The 17,333-nt window shown below is 39.6% G+C and overlaps 1 pseudogene; it reads left to right on the plus strand.

Moving 5' to 3' along the window:
- The first annotated feature begins 202 nt into the window (after window positions 1–202).
- LOC122907427 lies at window positions 203–951 on the plus strand (annotated as a pseudogene).
- Window positions 952–17,333: the final 16,382 nt, after the last annotated feature.

Here is a 17,333-nt window from a genome sequence, read left to right on the forward strand (position 1 = left end):
CCTAAGCCAAAGGTAGAGGCTTTAACCCACTGAGCCACCCAGGTGCCCCAGGAGATAGAGCCTTTAAATAAGTGATTAAATTAAATGAGGCCCTAATTTAACATGACTGGCATCTTTATAAGAAAAGGAGATTAGGCCATACAGAGAGATGTCAGAGATGTGTGAGCCCAAAGGAGGAGCCATGTGAGGACACAGTGAGAAGATGGCCTTCGACAAGCTTCAGAAAGAAACTAAGCTTTCGCCTCGGTCGTGTGTCAGCCCAAGATGGCCGAACTCAGGCCAGCTGAGCAAAGGTTGGAGTGAGCCCCAGCCTGGCCGGGGAAGACCGCTGGAGGTGCCAGCTGCTGTGAGGACAGCATAAGGCTCTAGATGGAAAATCATGAACAAGATGAAGGAAAACTTAATTATCAATATCATAACCAGAAAAATTAACTAACTCCCCAGAGCAGAAAGAATCTACTTGAGCATGGGTCAACCTATATTAGACTCAATGCTATTTCTGTGGTCTCACAGCAAACAGTCTCTTTCAACTCCTCTTTAGGGGGACACAGGCTTGTATGGTTGATCACAGCTGCGGGCTCACCGAAGGCAGTGATCCCAGTTTTGACAGCAGAAGCATCCTACAAGGGTTTGGTTAAGTTTACCTTTGAATACGGATGATTGGAATTGTGAAATCTGTACCATAACATAAGTCTTATTTTGAGGGGTCTGTACCCTGTTTTCTTGGCTCTACCTGTGAATGGTGGCCTTGTAGCCAGGTATAAGTCAGCCCTGTGACCAGAGGAAAGAAAGATCTTCACCTGTTGCATCAGAATTTCTAAGTCTGGCTTTAGAAAGATGTTATTTCCCATTTCACTCCAGACTGTGTTTGCGGCATACCTCAGATCAAAACAATATAAACTAATTATAAAGGCTCTTCTGCCACCTGAACCTGGCCTAGAAATTTGTTAACTGTTAGACAAACGTGTACACAAGAATAAAATTCTAATGTGTGGGGTCGGGGGGAAAGAGCCTAAACCTGCTGGCACCTTGATCTTAGACTCCCTAACTCCAAAACTGGGAGAAAATACATCTCTGCTGTTTAAGGGCCCCTGCCTTATTATGGTAGCCCTAGCAAGTTAATATATGGTAGAAATCTTATTTTCAAAGGACTGTCAGGGCTGCAAACATCAGGACCTAAGCACCAGCAGCGCAAACCTCTGGTTGTGCAGAATCAGGATGGGGCGGGGCCCATGCTGGTCATAGGACCAAATGGAGGCACAGTCAGGGCATCGGACTGGCAGTGTGGGGCTCTTTGACCCCTAAGACCAGATCACTCAATATGTTGCCATAAAGGTATTTCCTACAGCTGCTCTCTTCCACTCGACGCCTGTGCCCAGTGCGGATGATAGGAGAACCTTCGAGATTCTCCACATCCTCCTTGTCTACAGCATTTGCAGTCTCCTAGCTGTGCTGCCTTAATGGGCAGCCCACTTGCTCTCAGCTGATGGGCGCCCTCTGCTATGAGCTTCAAAAAGCTGTGACTTCGCACTGCAAGCAGAGTGGCAGAGTGGGGAAAAGCAGACTTTGGCATCAGATAGACATGGGCATGACTCTGGACTCCATTGCTCATCAGCTCGTGATTTTGATCAAGTTATTTAACCTCTTATGGTCTCCTTGAAAGAGGGCAACACTCTCCACCCTTGACTGATTGTTGAGAGGATAAAATGAGATAATGTGTGAAAGGGGAGGTATCAACAAACACTAGCTTCCTCTTACTCTGTGTTCTTTCCTCTATCCTCCTACTCTTTCTCCTACTCCCATTCTGACTAAGAAGAGCAAAGAAAACATCATGGTCCCTGACACCCAGACTTGTAACTCTCTTCCACTGCCCTTTCCACCTGTCTGACTCAACCAGGGAAGGTCTGCCTATAGACATTAGGGTTCTGTGTGGCCCCTGGAGGCAGCTCACCAGCATCACCCTTTGGTGGGGTTTAGCTAATTTCTGCAGCAATTTGATCTGGAGAAGCCATCTCTTTTTTTGGATTTCTAGAAAGACATGTCACTTGCAGGGAGGTACCAACTTCAGCCAAGCCTAGCACAGTGGTTCCTGCACTCTGGAAATGTTTGTTGCTCATAAAATTTTTCTTGCTGCATTAAGAGTTAAAAAAAAAAAAAGTATGAGATCTCAGCTCACACAAACATCCCAGAAGTTTCTACTTGGCAAAACAAAAGTAGAACTTTTATGCAAAGACATTTTGGGTTTCTCAGCGGTGTGCCCATATCCCTAGCCATGCCTACCTTGACTACGCTCACCTCACAGCCTTGGGATGAGGTCTCTGCATTTGCTTCTTACACGGAACATTCCTCCTACGAGAATGGACCATCAAGGCCACAAGTCCCATGCAGTGGCTGAGAACACAGGTGGTAGAGACAGTTACTTGGGGGACTTTCAGTAGGTAATTGACCTCTTCAGGCCTTTGTTCCCTCATCTAAAAAAATAGAGGAGAGCTAATGAGCTAATGAGCTAATGAGCTGCTGTAAGAGTTGAGAAAAAGCCTGAAAGGCCCTGTGTGCAGTGCCTGGACCATAATAATAATGACTCCATAAAGGCTACCCGTCATTATTATTACTATCATCAATATTTTTCAGCCAATGCAAGCTTCACATAAAAGGAAATAGCAGCAGAATACCTTCATTAATGCCTCATCATTTTATCCCCTGACTGCTAAGAGGCTTAGTGGAGAAAAAAGCCACAGGGGCATAGTATTTATGAAGGGCTTTTGAATATGAACCAAGGGCACATCCCCAAGTTGAGAAGCAGAAAGCAACAAGGCTGTCTGCAGAAGACTGGTCCTTATGCAGGCCATGGGCAGCTGTGGGGCAGCTGAGGTTGTTACCCAGAGGTAACAGCTGAGGTAACAGCACCCAGCTGAGGTTGTAACCCTCTCCACTATTGATGTCAGGGGCCAGAGAATTCTTCATTGCCTTGTGTACTGTACGAAAGTCAACAGGATCCCTGGCCTCTACCACTAGGTGACGGCTGCACCCTCCGACAACCAAAAATGTTTCCAGACATTGCCAAACGGCCTCTGGAAGGCAAAATCACCCCCCTTTCACCCCCCTTTAAGAGCCACTGGCATTGAGGGGCATCTGACTGTCTTGTATTTGGTATTGAATGCTGTCTCTTAGGTGAAAAGGGAATACATGATCACCGCAGGTGGGGCTGGGATTCAGCTGGCTGGCACTGGTCCAACCGAACCACTGTTTATGGTCCTGTACCTGTTCCAATGGATTGGTGCTTGTGCTGTACAGGTTGGTAAATATGCTTAATATAATTCCTGCATCACAGTGAACCTTAGGCTGAGGTTTCTCTCAAGAAGCCAAGGTTAAAGCAGATCTTAGTTGTTCATGTACTGAAGGCGAAGTTCATCCAAAGAATATCATGGTGGCTAAAAGTCAGATGGTTGTCATTCCACCTCAAATGCTTCCAACAATGTCTCAATATGGTCTTTTCACTCACTGTTACCTTCTTCCTCATCTTTCCCAATCATGGTACAATATGGTATTTCAGATTGCTTGTCCTTAGTGATGACCACAAGCTACTTACTTGGTTCTGGACTTGTGCAGAACAGGTGTTAAGAGCTGACTCTTCTCCAAATGTCTCTGTAAATAGAAATATACCACTTCTGATGATGTATCATCAGGCTCTAGGGTGATGCATGCATACCATGTTTCTCCAAATGATGGTTTCAGACTTTGGGTCCCAGAGTGCTTGCCGTAGAGATGGGGACCTATTACAAAATGAAAGACATCCATAAATGTGGTTACCAGTTTTGATCCATGTATGGAACTGTTCTCCAACATGGGGAAAGGGAGATGGGGGAACACCCGGGGAATGGCAGTACCAACAAATTCAGGATCCAGGGAAAAACTAAAGATTAATTAGGTTGAGTTACTCTCTAAGATTAGCCCATCTGCCAAATAGAATCGCACAACGGCCATAGGCAATCACGTAGTTGTTGCAACGCTGTTAAAACCACTGAAATAACGGGCCACCATGGTGAACCTTCCCAAAAAGACCCATTTAGTTAGAGGCATGGTGTTTGGTAAGAACACTACGCCAAGGTTCTGGATAGGTAGGGAAATTAATGCCTTTATCATCCAGGTCCTTAGTCCTTGAATGGGCTTATCAGTCTCTGGAAACGAAGCTCTGAAAGAAAGTGAAGGGCTGTGGAGAAACAGGGATGCCAAAGTCCCCAGTATGCTCACATCTATCACCAAGCCTGCTTCTCAGAGGTGCTTCTGGGTCTGCCCCCATGCAGCTCCCCACCTGGAACGTCCCCCCTCCCAATTCACTTATCTAATGCTCTGTTCATTTACTATATGTGGGGTTTTGAGGATGTTACTTAACTTCCCTGTGCCTCAATTTCCTTTTCTCTGAAATGGACAAAATAATCGCTCCTACTTCAGAAGTTGTGGTGAATATTAATGGGAATACATACATAAATTGCTTGGCACAGTGTCTGGCACCCAGCACGCCGGCAATACATGTTACCTATTGTTACAAGAATTGTTATTCATCCTTCTCATGTCAGTTTCCTCCAATAAATCTTTCTTGATACTCTTAACCAGGTACACATGTTAGCTGCAGGGATTGCCAAAAAAATGTTCAAGAGTACACCTCACAGATTCTTAGAGCAGCCTCAAGATAGACCCACAAACAGAACCTGCCAGGAGTAAAACCTCGAAGTTCGGGGCACAATTATTGACACAGTAATAAGCATAGACCCCCAAAAAAGCTTTTTGAATAATTGAGGAGATTGCTATGGGGACTGGGAGAAAAAGGATCTCTCTTTTTAGGAGATCTCCAGTAGTAAAGGTGATGTTTTTCTAGAGTTAACAAAGGCTATCTCTGCCAGCAAGAAAGCCTGCCTGAGAATGAAGAAGATACAGAAGAAAGCAAAGGTCAGACAGAGATAGAGGTAAGGGAATGAGGATAATGGGGACAGAGAGACTGGATTACATTGTTGGGACCCTGGATCCAGGCAAGCCTGAAGACAGAGGTACCAGGGTTGTTACACTGTCATTTACCTCCGCTAGCTTGAATTTGGTTTCTCTCACTTGTTATTAAGGGTTTTGATTAGCATGCCGTACTTCCCCACTCATAACACACATTACATTTCATTTAAATTAATTAATTATCTATCTTCCCCCAACTAAGCTGAAATTTCATGAAGGCAAGGCCCTGTCCTACCTGTCCATGGTTGTGTGCTAAGCAGAGTGCCTGCCCAGAAGAGGCTTGTAAACATTTGTTAAGTCATGAATGATGAATTACTTGAGGGGATTTCAGATAAGAATCATAGATTCTATCCGACGTAATGATGGAAAGGATAAAGCTCCACTGTCTTTTCTCAACTCCTCGCCAGCTGAATACAAATTAGAAATCTTATTCTCCCCAAAAGACATCTTCCACTTCTTTTTAACCCTTCTCCCCATTTCTCAGGGAAACAGAGGCAATGAGAACATTGTGGTCTGTTTGAGATCAGTGTCCCCACTTCCAAGTTATGAGACTCTATTAAGGAAAGGGGAAATGTGGATACTTCAGAGGAAATATTCTTGGGCATATCATATTTAGCAATTATCACATTCAACCATCAAGTTTTTTTAAAAGTCCAAAGATAAATATTGCTGTTCATTTTTTTTAAGGTTTTATGTGTTCGTTGGAGAGAGTGCGCACACTGCACAAGGACACAAGCAGGGCGAGCAGCAGGCAGAGGGAGAAGCAGGCTCCCCACTGACCAAAGAGCCCAATGAGGGACTCCATCCCAGGACCCTGGGATCATGACCCAAGCTGATGGCAGCAGCTTAACCAACTAAACCACCCAGGTGTCCCAGGATGTTAGTGCTGTTCTCACTAACAATTTCCCTAGGAGACATTGGGCACAAAACTGAGGAAAGGACAATCTGTCCCTGACCTCTTTCTTTGAGATTCATGTTTTTGTTGGTCACATCTGACCATAGTTTGAAATAGTCAAAACCAGAAACAAATGATCACTTTTCCGTGTTAGTCAAGAATCACTCGATAGCACCTAATTTAGGCAACTGTAGGGAAATTTTGAAAGTTCATTGTTTTATAACTGAAAAGTTTAGGATTTGCCTTAAGGCTGAAGTCAGGTTCTCAAAGTCTGTCTTGTTTCTTCCATCTTACAGTTTTTCTAAAAGCTATATTTTTCTGCCAAATCTCTCCAGGGATAGAAAAGATGCTCCTTGAGACGCAGCATGGGATCTATATCAACCCCACAGAAACTCTGTGATATGCTCTACTTGGGTCATAAGCCCAAGCACATGCACCTTTCCCTGATTCCGGCACAATGGAATTCTCTTGTGGGCTAGCCTGGGTCACATGTGTACCTCTGTGGGACATGGTGGCAATGCGGGGACTAGGTTGAATGGTGGTTCCACCAGTATCATGGAAATAGAGGAAGGGGTAGTTCCCAAATGGAAGGAATGTGAGCAGACAAAATAGAAAGTGCTGTGCACTACCTATTCCCATTCCTCTACTTGCTCAGATGTGTCCCAAACCATTCCCAGTGTGCCCAGAAGGATCTATAGACTGCATGGGCATTCTCCCCAGTCACATCTGTCCTGTGCTCCAAGCTTATACCAGGTGGAGAAAAGATGCCTGATATTCAGTGGTGCTAGTCCTGATACACACTTGCACAAACCACACACCAGTGCTGCTCTGTGCTCCCACTGCCTGGAGACTTGTTATGTCTTACCCCTTCTATTAATTAGTCTCCTCTCCCACGAAATCCTGGAAACAAGGCTGAAGGATGCAATGTGAGCAACCTGGCTATTATGAGAAATATCCTCTTTCTTTCATACTGGCTTTGAACCAAACTTGCGGACGTGAACTCTCTCTCCTTAGGCTGAGTGCCATTCTAGAAGCTTCCTTTGTCTCTCATGCCAGTAAGCTTCAGGCAGGCCAACCCCACACTCCTACTAGATCAAACTGGGTAACTCAGCATACCATAATGCTGAGATCACTGCTGTGCTTTCGGGTTTTCTTTTCCTTTCTTTTATTTTTTTTTTATTTGTTTGTTTTAAAGATTTATTTATTTATTTTAGAGAGAGAGAGCCCGTAAGAGTGTGCACGCACGCAAGCGGGCGGGGCAGAAGGAGAGGCAGAGGGAAAGCGAGAGAGAGAATCTCTAACAAACTCCCCTTGCCGAGTGCAGAGCCCTACTCAAGACTCAATCCCAAGACCCTGAGATCATGACCTGAGCCAGACAAGGGTCAAGAGCTGGACACTCAACCGGATGAGCCAGCCCGGTGTCCCAATTTTCATCTTGTTTTGTTTTAAAGAATTTTTAGAAGAATATTTTATTCTGAATCGATTTCCTATTTAAGTGTCACCAGACAGATTTATCTGTTAGTTGTCCTGAATAGCTTATTACTCCGCCATTGATCATCTATCAGGTTGGCTGAGTGGTTATTCTAACTGGTTGTCACAGAACCAAAAAGTACAAATGTCTCTACTCAGAATTTTCTTTCTTTGGGGGCAGAGATGCTTCGATTTGTTTATCTCAGTTCCCATGTAATAATCTTAAGTTTTTAAAGCCCTGTACGTAAAACACTGATGTACAGTCAATATAAGTGTTGACTTACTAATTGACTGTGGGTAGAATTTTTTTCAAGTGAAAGATAAACATCTTAATTGAATCTACAATGACACAGTATATTTGCAGAGGTGCCTGACTTTCTGTCTGTACCAAAACTTTCTTCCCATTCATGGGACATATTGCCAATCAAAAGGAACAATAATATGCAAATCGATGTTGGCAGAGACCATGGGCAGCATTTCAATACATTTTTACACTCGTTCACCCAGAATGAGCAAATGAGCATGCAGACTCATGTTGTGGCCAGGTTCCCATTCTCCTTCTCACCTAACATGAATTCTCTTCCCCTGCCTTCCAACATATGTCATCACTATCCCCTAATCTGCACATCTTTCCTCCTGGTAGACTTCATTCAGTTCCACTCATCTCTAGCATTGCTCTTCATCTGCCCAACACAAATAATCACTCAGGAAATAGCAATTTAGGAGCCCTCCCCTCCAACAGACACACACATTCCCTCACAATGAGCCAACCTTTCCAAACTGACATTAGCATCCTAGGCAACATAGAGAAGTGAAATAGGTAATTTAGAAACCTTATATATCTCTTGCAGTTACAACCCTGTTGTTTTTCTGGTACTGAAAATTACACAGAGACAAAGCATCAAAGTCTAAAGCAAACAACTGTCAGATTAAACCAATGATAACTGAGAGACCTGGAAGACATTAATTCCGATCGTAAATCTGTCCTACTGTTTTGTTTGTGGTAGCAGAGACTACAATACAGACATCTCTGGTTTTGCACATTCCTTCATGTGCAGTACATATTTGATAGCAAGGATGAATGGACCAGTTCTCCTAGCTGGGGAAAGGCAGGTTGCTGATGAACACAAGCTGGAATGTGTGTGCCCATTTGCCTTTGCAAAGTCTCCCAGAGCTCTAGAGCCCATGCTGGGAACTCCTGTGTTTCCCCCCTCTGAAAACCACAGAATATGTATATATAATCCTTGCTTTTTTCCAGGAAACTCAACAAATGAGTCTTTTAGAATATTCATAGAAGAAAACTGATTATATGTGAATTGATATATGTGTTGATATATGTGTATTTCTCTTCCTGGAGAAATGCTTTAAACAGAATAAGGCACATCATTTACTCATACCTTCAAAGTGCCATTATAAAGCACCATTCCATTTAAGCCTCAAAGAAATCCCACACGGTGAAGATTACAATTTTCTGTCTTAGAGAAGAGGAAATTAAATGTCTAAATGATTTGTCCAAAGGGCCTCACAGCCCAATCCCAGCCCCTTCACCACACTATGCGGCCCTAAGATAAACTTGTTGCTGCCTGCAATCACACACTTAGCAGTAAAAGGTATTTGAAGAAATAATGGCCAAAAAAATCCAGATTTGAGCAAAAGTATTTATTTATAGATCCAAGAAGCTCAGCAAACCAGAAACAGGACAAATACAAAGTAAAAACACCCTACCTAGTCAAACTGCAGAAATTCAGAGATATTCTTTAAGGTGGGGGAGTGCAGGAACATACAACGAATGGGAAAAAAAAATATGGATTCTGATCAGATCACAAACTGTGACATTTTAGAAAACAAACAAATAAACAAAATGCAAAAAACAATGAACCCATAATTTTGTGCTCAGCAAAAAAATATCTTAAGGTCGAAATAAAGACATTTTCAAATAAATGAGAATTGAAAGAATTTGTTGCCCGCAGATTGGCACTAGTGTTTCCTAAAACTAAAAATGTTCTTTGGGCTGAAGGGACATTATAATGAATTGAGACTTGAATTTACATGAAGTAAAAGAAAGCATCTTGTCATAATGCTTTTACCAGGTTAGCAGACACACTTTTGATACCTGGAAGCAACATTTTGAGTGGAAAATAAGTGAGTTTGGGGGAAAAAGCAGAAACTAAAATATTTTAGTTTAACAAAGCAATGTCACATGTCATAAGGACAGAGAAATTGTTTTCGCTTTTTTATACTGTTGAAGATTTTTCCCTAGGTGATAGTTTTTTAATTCTATGACTTTTGCCATACAAACTTTCTATTTTTATCTAGTTATTTTTCCTTATGTTATGTCTCCAGTTTCTTTTGTTTTCAGAAACTTCTCTTGACCAGAGATTGAGTCACTCATACAATATATGACTTTACAGCTGCTTCTATAGTCAATTATATTTGTCAATTATAGTTTATCTAATATGTACAATAAAGTGAGGATATAGACCTCCCCCACCACATAGCCTGTTGACCAACAGCATCTGTTGAATCATCTACCTTTTTCTCATTGACTTGTGATAAGTTCTCCTTTATACATTAAGCTTATGTTTTATGGGGTCTACTTCTAAGCTATTTAGGCTGATTTTTTTTTTTTTAGATTTTTCTTTAAAATTTTATTTGTTTGACAGAGAGAGTGTGTACAAGCACGGGAGGGGCAGGCAAAGGGAAAGGGAGAAACAGACTTTCCACTCAGCAGGGAGGCAGACATGGGGCTTGATTCCAGGACCCGGGATTATGACATGAGCCAAAGGCAGCTGCTTAACTGACTGAGCCACCCAGGTGCCCCTAGGCTGAGTTATTGTTAGTTATGTATTACACTATTTCCTTTGGACAGCGTTATGATATAGCTCAATATCAAGTAGGGAAATTCTTCCCTCTTCCTATTTATTCTTTCTCAAGTTCTTCCCCTTCACTTGAATTTATTCTTAGAATTCTTTTACAATATTTCTTTCCTGCCACACATAACTCTGGAATGTTGAATGGAATTTCCTTTAAAGTACAAAATAATTTGAGAAGAATTTGTACCTTTGCTGTGGTTCATTTTACCACTAGGAATGTAAAATATCTCTCATCTTAATTATGGTTCAGGCAAGGGGGAAAAATGCTGAAAGCTTTCTAAAATAGCAAATATAATAGGAGACACTCCTTCCTGCATTCAAATGGGACACAAGAGTGATATTCTCTATTAGGATGAAAAAGAAATAAAAACTAACATGCAGAAAGAAACAATGGAGAAAACTTGACCTTGCTGTCATTCAAGAATTTATAATCTCAGTCTGCTCCCCACATAAATTTTAGTACAAGTTTATATTACTTATGAATCTAAACAACCTCAAGCCAGAATTAAATTTAAAATAGGCCCAAATTATCAAGTCCTCCCAGGTGCTGATAAAAATAAACACAAAGCCTTTTTGGAGGAACTCACCTTCAACTAAAAGCTCAAAGAATTCCCACAGATAAATGCATAAGGAAATGAGAAATTCATAATAATAATTTAAAAACTAAACAGAAAAGAAACACACACCATGAGTGAAATGAGAAGTAAAAAAGACAATAGAAATTGGTATACAAAAACTTCAAATAGAGAAATACAACATTCAGAATTATATTTAGTGTTACTTAATAAAATAAAATAGTTTGAAAAACATGAATACTTTACAAATGAAAAATATAATCACTGAAACTAAAAACTTAATTGATTGTATCCATTAGGATGATTATTTTTAAGAACAAACAAGCAGAAAATAACAAGTGTTGGCAAAGATAGAGAAATCGAAACCCTTGCGTACTGTTGGTAGGAAGGTAAAATGGTGCAGCTGCTCTAGAAAACAGATTGACAATTCCTCAAAATATGAGACAGAACTACTGTATGATCCAGCAATTTCATTTCTGGGTATATATCTCCCAAAAATGAAAAATGGGAACTCAAACACATTTTCATACATCAACATTCATAACAGCACCGTTAACAGTTGCTAAAAGGAGAAACAACCAAAGTGTCCACTGATGGATAAATGGATAAATAAAATGCAATATGTCCATACAATGGAATATCAGTCATAAAGAGGAAGAAAAATTTGATACTAGACAACCAATAAGTCAATGAAGAAATCAAAGAAGAAATCAAAAAATACTTTTAGACAAATGAAAATGAAAACACAACAGTTCAAAGGCTATGGGGCCTGGCAAAAGCAGCTCTAAGAGGGAAGTTTATAGTGATACAGACTCACCTCAAGAAACAAGAAACATCTCAAATGATCTAAGTTCCTTACACCTAAAGGAACTAAGTCAGTAGAAAGAAGGAAATAAAAAAGATCAAAATAGAAATATATGAAACAGTTGTTTCTGAAGAAATATCAGAAACAGTTGTTTCTGAAGAAACAACTCTTCGTTTCATTGCTCTTTTTTCTCTTCTTTTAGTGTGAAATAAGTCAATCGGAGAAAGACAATTATCACAGGGTTTCACTCATATGTAGAATTTAAGAAACAAAACAGGGGGAGAGACGGAAAAATAAAATAAGATGAAATCAGAGAGGGAGACATACCATAAAAGACTCTTAACTATAAGAAAGAAACTGAGGGTTGTTGGAGGGGTGGGAGGTGGGGGGATGAGGTAACTGGGTGATGGGCACTAAGGAAGGCATGTAATGTAATGAATATCGGGTGTGATATGCAACAGATGAATGACTGAGCTCTACATCTGAAACTAGTAATGCACTATACATTAACTAACTGAATTCAAATAAAATAATTAAAAATAAAAACAAAAAAGAAATAGTCTTTAATTTTTAATTATTTTTTTAAGCAATGAGCTACATTGTACCCTGAGAAGAAAATATGGGACTTTTTTTTTTCCAATTTATTTATTTTCAGAAAAACAGTATTCATTATTTTTTCACCACACCCAGTGCTCCATGCAAGCTGTACCCTCTATAATACCCACCACCTGGTACCCCAACCTCCCACCCCCCCGCCACTTCAAACCCCTCAGATTGTTTTTCAGAGTCCATAGTCTCTCATGGTTCACCTCCCCTTCCAATTTACCCCAAAGCACATACCCTCCCCAATGTCCATAACTCTACCCCCCTTCTCCCAACCCCCCTCCCCCCAGCCACCCACAGTTTGTTTCGTGAGATTAAGAGTCACTTATGGTTTGTCTCCCTCCCTATCCCATCTTGTTTCATGGAAAATATGGGACTTTTATTTTTAACCTATTTGTGGCACTTAATATATAATATGATTTACATTTTTTTCAAGGGCTATGTAAATAAAATAGTCTTAAATTATTTCTGTTAAAACCTATTTGTTTTATAACTTGTTTATCAGGAAAAAATAATCTGTAACTGTTAAACCATGTATATGACCCTCTAATCAAAAGAACAGTAGATGAGAAAAAAATTATCTTCAGCATGATAAATAAATCAGAATTTTATTTTTTTATTTTATTTTTTATTGTGTTATGTTAATAAATCAGAATTTTATATCCCAAAAAAAGAGAAAGAAAGAGAGAGAGCCAAAGTAAATAAATCAGAAATGAAAGAGAAGTTACAATCAATACTGCAGAAATGTAAAAGATCTTAAGAGACTACTATGAATAATTATATGTCAACAGATTGGACACCCTACAAGAAATAGATGAATTCTTAGAAACATAGCCTTCCAAGATTAAATCAGGAAGAAAGACAATTTGAACAGATTGATTATTAGCAATGAAATTGAATCAGTAATTTAAAAAACTCCCAACAAACAAAAGTCCAGGACCAGTTTGTCTAAGACTAGACAAAGACACCACAATAAAATAAAATAAAATTACAGGTCAACATCCTTGATGAATATAGATGAAAAAATCTGCAACAGAATATTAGCAAATCAAATTCAGAAATACATAAAAGACCATATGCCATAATCAAGTGGGATTATTCCAGGGATGCAAGGATTGTTCAATATATGCAAATCAATCAACATGATAAAACATTAACAAATTGAAAAATGAAAATCTATTGATCTCAATAGATGCAGAAAAATCATTTGACAAATTTCAACATCTATTTATGACAAAAACTCTCAATAAAGCAGGTTTAGAGGGAACATACTTCAACATAATAAAGGGTATAAGTGACAAATCCACAGCTACCATCATAAATGATGAAAAGCTGAAAGCTTCTCTTCTAAGATCAGGAACAAGACAAAGAAAAAGAAGTCCTGAGAGCTGAACTTTTCAGCAGGCTGAGAGACAGATCGAACAGTGACACTTCTTAGGGGATGGTCCTTTTGGGAGCTCCACACTCATTTTGTCCCCTCTGGTATCTGTTAGGTTGCTGGTCTTCAGAGCTACTGTATTTAGTTTTCAAGGCCACTGAAAAGCTAGGGAGATGTGAATGAGATGAGCACAACTTGAAATGTCACAAGTCCACTGCATTTACTGACAGTCAGCTGTTTTTCTTGAATAAGCACTCATAAATTTGCTGAAGATCTTACTTCCCAGGGTTTTGGGAAAAAAGTTATTTTTTGCCAGTTTTTGTCAGTGTCTTCATTGTTTTTCTAAAGAAGTAAATTTTCAGATGTCCTTACTTTCCTGTTCTGGAAGTTACACTCATAGTAAGGGAGAGAATCATCTCTGTGAAGCTTTACCACTGTCTCCTGATTAGGATGATATTATTAAACTAAAAGATAGGGAATATAAATGGAAGCCAAAAAATGGAAGATGGTATTTGCAACACATACAACTGACAAAAACGTGTCACAAGGCAGTAAGATTTAAGAGCAGGTTAGATACAGCTGAATAAAAAATTAGTGAACTAAAGGAATTACTTGGAATACCATCTAAAAGACATGTAAATAAGGAGACATTTCTGCAAAGAAGACATCCAGATGACCAACAGGCACATGAAAAGTGCTCCACATCACTCGACATTAGGGAAATACAAATCAAAACCACAATGAGATACCACCTCACACCAGTCAGAATGGCTAAAATTAACAAGTCAGGAAATGACAGATGGTGGCAAGGATGTGCAGACAAAGGGGAACCCTCCTACACTGTTGGTGGGAAGGCAAGCTGGTGCAATCACTATGGAAAACAGCATGGAGGTTCCTCAAAATGTTGAAAATAGGGCTACCTTACGACCCAGCAATTGCACTACTGGGTATTTACCCTGAAGATACAAACGTAGTATCCGAAGGGGCATGTACACCCGAATGTTTATAGCAGCAATGTCCACAATAGCCAAACTATGGAAAGAACCTAGATGTCCATCAACAGATGAATGGATAAAGAAGAGGTGGTGTATATATACAATGGAATATTATGCAGCCATCAAAAGAAATGAAATCTTGCCATTTGTGATGACATGGATGGAACAAGAGGATATTATGCTTAGCAAAATAAGTCAATCAGAGAAAGACAACTATCATATGATCTCCCTGATATGAGGAAGTGGAGATGCAACGTGGGAGGTTTGGGGGGTAGGAAAAGAATAAATGAAACAAGATGGGATCAGGAGGGAGACAAACCATAAGAGACTCTTAATGCCACAAAACAAACTGAGGGTGGCTGCAGGGAGGGGGGTAGGGAGAGGGTGGTGGGGTTATGGACTTTGAGGAGGGCATATGACATGGTGAGTGTTGTGAAGTGTGTAAACCTGGCAATTCACAGACCTGTACCCCTGGGGCTAATAATATATTATATGTTTATAAAAAATTTTAAAAATTAAAAAAATAAAAATAAAAGACATGTAAAATATGAAACTCTACCAAACAACAAGGAAATGACAGTTGTAAGTTCTAGCATGTACAAAGAGACAATTTTTCAAAGATATATGACTAAGATTTTTTCTAAGTATTTCTAGATCTAAATTCTCAAATACAGGAAGCCAAATGAACCTCAAGTAGTCAAAAAAAAAAAAAAAGTCCACTGCTAGATAAAACACAGAGACACTGTAGGTCTTAAAAGATAAAAAGAAGACTTGGAAAACAACAAGGAAAAAAAACAGATTAAGTACCAAGAGCTGTCCTGAGAGTAAAATCTTATTTTTCAGTGACAATAATATAGTCAGTGAATTAATTTCAATGTACTAAGAGAAAATTAAGAAGTATCCACAAAGGAAACTTCTAAGGAAAGATGGAGAAAATACACCAGATGGAATTAGAATGTCTGAGACCAGAAATTGTGAGCAAAGATATTGCTAAATATAAATAAATATAGATGGTATACAGTAAAAGTAAGTAATGTCTAATTTGGGGATGAAGGTAACAGACTAGAACCTAAAATACTGAACAACTGGATGGGTGGTCAGGTTTGAGTGGTGCTTAGTGGATTAGTCAACAGATACCAGAGCCAGATTGCCTTGGTTGCAATCTTGACTCTGGTACTTATTATCTAGTACTTACTAATTTGCTTTGGACAACTTAAACAACATCTCTGTATGTCTTTATACGTCCCTTAATATGAAGATAGTAACAGTATCAAGCTCATAGGGCTATTGTGATACTTAAATTAGCTAATATGTATGTCAACCACTGAAAACAGTACTGGATATACAGCAAGTGTTTTAGGAGTGTTAACTATGATGCTCAGTAAAAGCATTCTAAGGGACTTGTATTGCCAGCTAAAAAACACAATCATGACAAGAGACTAAAACACCTCTTCTTTTTAAAAATTTTTTTTTATTTATTTATTCGCCGGGGAGAAGGAGAGAGAACACAAGCAAGTGCACACTGGTGGAGGGATGGGCAGAGGCAAAGGGAGAATCAGACTCCCCAGCGAGCAAGGAGCGGATGTGGAGCTTGATCCCAGAACCCTGGGATCATAACCAAGGTGAAGACAGGTGCTTAAATGACTGAGCCACTCAGGCACCCCTCACACACCTCTTCTGATAACAATAATCAAGAACGTAAATATACTATTGAGAATCTTGTTTTAATTGACTCATTAAAAAAATCTGTAACCATCTAACTCATACCACATAGACTTTTAGAAAAATCTGTTTGTTGGTTTACAAGATAATTCCAAGAAGTAGAAATTGAATACATTGTGGAGGTACTGCTTTTTGCCCTGCCAATGATCAGCCTACCATTCCTATGCACAGAACGCTGACTTCCTGGGTAACAGCAGTGTGTGGATCTAAAACACTCACTCTCCCAGATGTCTTTATAGTTAGATGTGGGCATTAAGACCTAGATCAGATCACTGGGATTTCAATGGAAGTCTCTGGGTTGGATTTCTGGGAAAGCTACCTCAACCTTTATGCCTTTAAAGCTAATAGGCCTTGAACCCAATATGTTTCTCATTCTTTGGTTGTGTGTGTGTGTGTGTGTGTAAACACATCTTCAAAGCTCCTGCAAGAACTCTGCCCTAGTTCTCATTTCTTGCTTACACAGAGGTTGAAGATCAGCCAGAGGAAGGAACATATGGCTCTTTCAAGTGTTCCTGGGAGTGTGCACAACCCCAGGCATTCACACAACTTTACATGTACACATAGTCTTTTAGGTTCACAGAAACATGTAGGAGATGTTCACTGCCCTCACTATGGACTTGATTCTAAATAATTTTTATTCAAGGAGATTTAACTAAAAATTTCTGGGACTTTAAATATGGATTTTGACAAGTTGTTTCCTGAAATTGGCCAAGAAGAGCAATAAAGTGGAATTTTTCTACATCAGACAGCAAGACAAACTATAAAACTATAGTAACTACAATACAGTGGCATTGTTGCTGAAATTCATAGCATTATGGGAAAAAAGTCCAGAAATACATAGACATGCACAAACACACATCCATTTTGTACATTTTAAATTAGTATTTATATAAAACTATAAAGGTATTTAGTAAGCTTAGCCTGGGGAAGGAATTTTTTAGGACAAAAGGAGAACAAGAAAAAGGCAAATCTTGACAAGTTTGACAACATTAAAGTTAAGCACTTCCTTACAGTGA

This window comes from Neovison vison, chromosome 5 (assembly GCF_020171115.1).
Source record: "Neovison vison isolate M4711 chromosome 5, ASM_NN_V1, whole genome shotgun sequence".
Classification (NCBI taxonomy): Eukaryota; Metazoa; Chordata; class Mammalia; order Carnivora; family Mustelidae; genus Neogale; species Neogale vison.